Source organism: Rhodnius prolixus, unplaced genomic scaffold, assembly GCF_049639745.1.
Source record: "Rhodnius prolixus isolate KJV_2025 unplaced genomic scaffold, Rpr scaffold_7, whole genome shotgun sequence".
Classification (NCBI taxonomy): domain Eukaryota; kingdom Metazoa; phylum Arthropoda; class Insecta; order Hemiptera; family Reduviidae; genus Rhodnius; species Rhodnius prolixus.
Genome location: NW_027411582.1, coordinates 40,225,049 through 40,233,056, shown reverse-complemented (window position 1 = coordinate 40,233,056; position 8,008 = coordinate 40,225,049).

The following is an 8,008-nucleotide window of genomic DNA, read 5'->3' as shown; positions in this document are numbered from 1 at the left end:
TCACATGTAAAGTATGATGATCGGGTTCCATACTATCCCAGTATGAATTACTCCAGTAATTGTAACGTGTGCAACAACGTTGTAACTTGGATAAAAACTAAACATAGTAAGTTCCGCCTGCATATTCAACCAAAGATTTGATATGAAGTAAGTTGTTGAGCAATTGTAAGACGTAACCAACATGGCTACCCTAGCTTTCTGACGTTAAGATTTTAGCAAACCAACAGGCATCTTCTAAACTAGTGTTTCTATCGAGAAACACTATATATATCGATATACATATTTTTCCGGTGACCAATGAAATTTCAAAGATCTATATATTTATAAAGATATATATAATATATACTTATACTTACAGGGACATTTCTGAAGAAATCAGACCCACGCTTTTCTTACAAATGTAAGATTAATTATGTCCAACTTGGGACTAATCATTTACTCTCTTTTAAGGGCACTTCCTTCTGCAGCGGGCGAAAGTAGACAACAGCGATAAAATGGTGACCGCATTCATACGACGATATTGATTGTTTCGTCATTGATTGACGCAACAAATCTTATTAGTGGCAGCCGAGTCGCCGCTCCACCTACTTAAAGTGGTATACCACATCGTTGCACTTCTCAATTGCAACCTCTTTGCATGATTTTTTCTGATGAAATTAAATTATCTCAATAAAGAATCTATTTTTATTTTAATGCAGTTGCATTTTTGCATTTTGATTGTGGTTATGCAACTGGACATAATTTTCTACCGGTCGAAAGGCGAGGATAGATCAACTTCCGCTCAACCGATTTTCTCTAATTGGGAGTTAGGCCTAAATAATCAATTTCAAAAAATCACGTGTATGAACTTTAAAGAGAAACTCAGCCCAGTTATCATCCGGAACCGCCTTAAAAAAGAGGTATTTATAATTGTCCTACTTCCTATAGTAGATTTAGACGATTATCTGTTCGAGTCGGTGGTACTGTCTAGCTAATAGAGCTCCAGAGGAAGCTTTCTACAAAAGGAGCAGTGGACTATTGAAAATCTGCAGCAATGCAGGAATCTGTTGCAATGAAGTTTGCCTCATCATCAAACTGGTTGGAAGTGCTAAGTAAATCTCGTATGACAGACCTTCCATTGAAGCCAGATTAGCTTCTTAATATTTAGGCGCTCCTGGCATACTTTGTAAAAAACCATCCAGGATAAAAGAAGTATTAAAAGAAGATTAAGTAGTATTAAAAGTGTCACAGTTTATTTCATCACCTACTCTCCACCGCACTTTCCTGTGTTACCATTTTGCTGAACAGTAACTCCCCGGTTGCACAGTATCCTAGTTTGAGAATAGTAAGAGTCTAAGTGAGTGCTCTTAGTAAAACACTGGTCAGAACTTAAGATGATGACCCACTAAACCAGGAAGACATTAGACATGCAATAATGCAGATTGCAGTTGTAACCACACGCGTAATAAAGGAACGTTTTGTTATTATTAGAAAGGTTATGTACATGATGTCCAGAACTTTAAGTAGCTCGCCCTCCACCCTAGCCATAACTTACGCCACTTTTACTCACTCTGTCACAGGAAAAAATTTCGCAATCGTATCAAATTATTGCTGAAGTTGTTTATGAGTTTCTTGTTCAGACTTCACATTTGATATCTTTTCTCGGCGAAATAATTCGTTTACGGCGAGGAGAAGTTCTTCAAGAAACTACGTTTTTACAATGAGCAAGAAGAAAGTAAATAAAGTGGGACAATTTTTATTGATCAGGAATATTTGATAATATTATTGATAAATGAAAGAAAACAAAATTTCCAATTCTATATTCTGTCCAAACTCCTTCTGCCCTTCTACCCAAATGGTAAAACTGAAGAATGTAACGTTTTTGTGCCTTTATTTGGTCAATTTCCATTAGTAGATAACACAAAGGATAGTTTGGGCCGGGCTGCCTATGAGCTCACGCGATACAATTTGTAAAAATCATTTTTTTGGGATCATCGTTCTCAAAAGGAATGTTTCCTGTCAAAGTTTGACACGCTCGCCTTACCGAATGTAGTAAAGGTATCAGACTGGCTAAAACTGTCACACAGGAATCTTTTATCTATTATTAAAATCTGATCTTCAACAAATTTCATCTTTAAATGCGTTATCTTAACACAAAATTGTGGACGATCGCCACTTAAATAATAATTCAAAACATAAATAATTTGATATACCAAATTGTGTTCAGAGTGATGGTTAATAATTTATTTTTTCATAGATATTATTTCAAAAGTTAATTTTTTGATGTAACCATCAATATCATTTGATTATTTTCCGTGTTACCCCATTCTGCTGATGATTCGTTGCTTGTCTGAATTGTTCTTGTTCCATCGCTAAGGATGAACGTTTCGTAATGAGTGTCTGACGTAATTCACTTGATTTTAATCTCTTTGTATAATATTTTTTTAAAAATAATTCTATTAATTGATAAGATCAGGAAGTGCATCCATCGGAAATATTCCGATTAGTGAGCCAGATGAGAAGAGTCAGAAGAGAAGCAATTTATTGTGAAACACTTGCAGAATTATGGTTTGCTTCAAGCTTGATGCACTCGCTGCCTCATGTTGGTCCACAACTTTTCATTGAAATATTTTTCGAGGGAAATTCTATGAAAAGGAACTCTGAGAGAGAGGGTAGGCTTCCCTCTGGGGTCTCATCTTGGTCTAATCTATGGTCCAATACTTATACAACATTCAAGACGATAAAAAACATTGCTACGACTTCGAGCTCGAAGTAAATGGCGGGCAAGGAAGTGCGATATTTTCACGGGGTTTTCCAGTTGTTCCCGAATACCTCTAAAACCAATTTGACAGTGGCGCAAAAGTATAAACATACCTGTTTAATGGCTACTTGCAATTTACCTTAGGCGCTACCAATACCCATTTTCTGTAACATTCAGTATTTGTTTTAACATTGTGACGGATGAGAGTATACAATAAGTTTAAGAACGAGGAAGATTAAAACTGTCCGGTAGGACAGTTGTATAAGGGTTGATCGTCAAAAACTGCACGAAAAAGCGTAACGTTGAAAAACACCCAACTTTGACATTTTTTTTCTCTTTTTCTAAAAAAGATAAAATTCCCAAATTTTCTTTAAAATAAAGGGCAAACCCTCCTTTATAACTGTAATTTTTTTGCAACAACCCAGATCTAATAGGTTTCGAGAAAAAAGTTGCTAAAAATGAGCAAAAACGACTTTTTCAAAAAATGTTCTTCTTCTTCTTCTTCTTCTTCTTCTTCTTGTTACCTTTTTTGTAAACAACGTAGCGCCTAAACGCGCGAACCGATTTTCATGAATGAGGTATCGTTCGATTTGGAATTTTATGTAGATGTGCCTTTTTGGGGTCTCGACCCTGTACATCGAATGGGAGAGGAGATAGCCCCCTTTATGTAAGGCCCCCTCCAAAATTATTATTACTAATTACTCTGTAAATCTTGGCCCGATTTTGATAAAATTTGGTAGGATGATAGGGTTAGGGCTCCCCTACGTAACATTAAAGCGGCGATCAGCTCTTACACTTGTTAAGGGGAAGTATAGCGATCGTTGCAAATTATCGACACGTGAACCGATTTTCATGAATGAAGTGTCATTCGAATCGAAATTTTGTACAGATTTGCACTTTAAAAGTCTCGATGCCGTGCCTCATAAGGAGGGGAGTTTGCCCCACCCAAATAAGGCCCTTTCTAAAACTATTATTACCAATATTTCTATAACGCTTAGTCCGATTTTGATAAAATTCAGCTCGAATAAGTGGTTAAAGCTCCTCTACGTTGCTGATGCTCTTGCACCTACTAAGATGAAGTACTGCAATCGTTTAAATTATCAATGAGTGAACCGATTTAAATCAATGAATTGACGTTCGATTAAAAAATCTTTGCCTCTTTGCCTTTTAGGGAGAAGTACTGCAATCGTAGTTTATTTTTCTTACTCCTCTTAAAAGGAAGTACTGAAATCGCAGTTTAATTTTGCTATTTACGTACAAATACCTTCCTATGTTATTCAAAACGCTTTTTCAAAAAAATTGTTATTGAGGATGGATGGGAACGCAACTATAATCATTCTTTAAAAAGATCCCTCCAGTGGTAGTTACGGTTCCGACTTAACACCTTATCAGATTATAATGATAGAATTGCTTATTCCAAATTTTAAAAAAGTCTGTAAAGATTGCGAAATAGACAAAAAGGAAAATCTATCCAAAAGGTACAAAAATCTCCTTAACAAAAACTTACAGTTTAAAATGTTAAGTATAAGGGTTGATTAAACGCCAAAAGGTACACAAATCAGCGAGTACCCAACATTTCATTAATACTTCATTAATAGTTAAGTAATTCTACTGCATTAATTTTCATTAATAAGTTATTTTTTAGAATTTATTAGATGTCACAGACCCTTATGCTGGCCACTTCATTTATAATATTTTTTTGTTATAATTATGATAAGTCACATATATATGTACATGCATGTTAAAGTAGAAAAAGACAAAGTTAGAGTAGGCTACTGTCTTGAATTCGTCTTACCGAAATACTCGTGAGCACAAATAACACACAGTTAATTAACAAGTAGATTATTCAACAAAAATTATTCATTTCTCAATTGTAATTTAATTTAGTCCCCCTAATTTTACTTATAGTAAAATACTGGAATAATTAGCTGTCCTAAAAATATGCATATCTTATTTACTTTATATTACATATATAAAACATTGTGGGATGAATACCTAGATTGAGAATGTAATTGAAGAAAACTATATTATTTGCGATAAAGCCAGATAATTATTACCTATTATTATAAACGTTTGACTACTACATAAAATAACAATTGCTTTAATCGAAGAATGAACTTGAACCGACGATTTTTATTTAAAAATAAAAATAAATAAATAAAATAAACAAAATCATTGATGTAAGTTTTTTATAAAAAGAAGTTTTGAATTTTTTAGCCTCATAATTTTTTTATATTTTTTATAACGTTTTTCTTTTTAACCTGTAATTAATAGTTTGATTATTATAAATAACTAGATATTACAGTCAATCTACAGTGCTACTTGAACATATATTTTGTAGACGAAAATGGCCAGCATGAGGGTCTGTGACATCTAATAAATTCTAAAAAATAACTTATTAATGAAAATTAATGCAGTAGAATTACTTAACTATTAATGAAGTATTAATGAAATGTTGGGTACTCGCTGATTTGTGTACCTTTTGGCGTTTAATCAACCCTTATACTTAACATTTTAAACTGTAAGTTTTTGTTAAGGTAGTAAGAGATTTTGGTTCTTCATTTTCGCAAAGACGTTTACCTAACCATCACAATTTGTATCATGACATTTTACGAACAATGAAGATTCTATAGACCATCTGTTGAGGAATAGAAGGAGTAGCCGTATATTTATCCTATCGGTTCGTAACCCTTAGATAACGTTTTTAGTTTTATACCATACTTGGCTAATTAATTTAGAAATATCTATTAGATAATTTATTAATGACCGACGACAAATTCTAATCATAAGCGCAGCAATTAAAACCCTAAAAAAGGCCAGGCACTAACTCAGTTCTGATGTTTATTAGTTCTGATTAGATACAGACCACTTCGAACAGCAAGAATGGTTGCTGGTTACCGCTAGAAAAAATCACAAATGGTCCAACTGACTCTCTGTTATTCTAGAAGGCCATTGGAAATTAAATTAATAATGGTTACTGCAACTGCAAGCAGTAATGTACTTTTTACTATCACATGCCTAAATATGCACTTACTCTGATTTCCATAGCGTCAGGTTCTAGGTTTTATTTTAAATGTTTTATCTTTGTCAAAAGTTGGTCTCTTTTAATAAGGAACTTTTTAAACAATTTATTTATTGGCTAATTCAGCTTCCTTGTACAAAAGTATAAGCATTGCATTCGTGCAGTGTTCCCTTGGATGAAACAAGTTTTTGAATTCCCTGCAAACAATAGTTTGGATGCAATAATCGCACCAGGTTGGTTTTTGGACTCAGTTGTATAGAGTGAATTGCCGTTTGTTGAAACAATTTTTTGTAATTTCCGTCTGTAATGGTCAAAACAGTTTAGATGATTTCTTTTTAACATTTTAAATAAATTTCCTTCTTCTCTTATCCTTCCAATACTTGCTGGAGTTCCTCAAGGAAGCATTCTAGCCCCCTTACTTTATATTCTTTGTACTGTCGACTTACCAACTCATCCGACTACAATTAATTTCCCATTCGCCGAAGACACTGCAATTCTATCTCCTCATCTAGAGCCTGTAGTAGCATGCCGTGCACTCCAACCACACCTAAATCTTCTCGAGCCTTGGCTGTAAAAGTGGAGAATCAAAGTGAATGAATTAAAATCTAAAAACATAGTATTCACTCTAAATAAGAAATCTCTCCCTCTCTCTCCTTCCATAATACTTACATTTTGACAAACTGCAAACATGGAACCCCCACACGAGACACAAACGAATTGTCCACAATCTCAGGTACTAAATATTAAAAAGACTACTCGACAAACGTCCTAAACTGACCCTGACAAACAAAAGAAAACTATAAACCGCCCTACTTGCCCCAATATGGACGTACGGAATACAACTCTACGGAAGTGCCAAAAAATCGAACATCAACCGACTTCAAACCTTACAGTCTAAAATTCTAAGAACAATAGTTACCGCTCCCTTCTACGTCTCCAATCATACAATACACTCTGATCTAAATATTCCTCTCGTTACTGAAATAGCCCAATCTCGGTACACAAAACTTCACTAGAATGAACACAGTCAATACAACCCTCCGATCCTCAACATGTCTACTACAACACTTTCTTCAAATCCACATCGCAGACTAAAGCGACGGTAGCGACCATCTCAACACTTAACGCCGATCTCATAGGATGGCTGCTGTGTAAGCTTGCCAACCTGTCCATCACTGGATGGACGCCGTTCATCCCACTCACACCTCTTGATGCACAGGCACATATATGTAGAATATGTGTATACTATATACCTGTATGTGCATTTGCGCTGTCCTTCTCATTTCTTTTGCTTGTTGTAACTGATTACCGCCGTTGCATAATAAATAAACAGAATAAAGAAATAAATGGCCATCACGATTAGTGGGAAAGCTTGAAGGGAAAATATGAGACAAAGCGAGCTGTCTCAATGTGGTTGGACTGTGCCTTCTAGCCTAGACCACGCCAACAAAGCAATAAGACATAAGCAATAAGAGTTAGTGAGAGGCTCAATACTTATACTAAGAAGGGAGTGAAGGATTGACTACAGAATGGCGTGTGATCGGGCAAGGGATTCCCTGTGACGTGCATAATGGAGCCTAAGTGGTCAGGAATCCCGACGGAATAAGCTAATAGTGGGGTGAGCTGGGACCTGTTCGGTGGCCAGTGACAAAACCATTGCGCGAGTTCAAGGTCACCAACTACAATTATAGTGGATCCCGGTTTATCCGTCTATCGCTCAGTATGTGATCACGTCACTGTTTTCACCTTCCTGGAAGACTCCCTGAGAAGAACAAGCTATATTTAGTATCGCGATAGTGCAAGCTGTCCTCTCAAGAGGGAGAGGGCAAGCTCTGGGTCTGTCCAGATTTGGCTTCATTTCTTTCCAATCGGTTAGCTTTTTATTGCTCCACGCGAGAGAATATTTTCTTCGTGCGAATTTCTGATTTTGAATTTACACGGAAATAATCATTTTGTGGTTCCCTGAAGTAAAAAAGTGGTTTTCACGATTTGGTTTGAATGTTTTGGTTTTTTCCTGTTAAGAGTGAGTGGTCAGAATATTTCCAAAACGAATTTATATTCGGTTTAGGTCCCCACGATTGGACTGAGAAAAAGGTTTTCGACAGATCAGCCAACTTGAAGTTACACTTTACTGAATATACGTTTCAGTTTTTTTGAGTTTTCGCAAATAAGGTTCCAACGTTTATCTTTATTTGGTATTGGTTCTTGGAAGCCAGAAGCATTTAATTGAGACTTTTGTCAGGGAA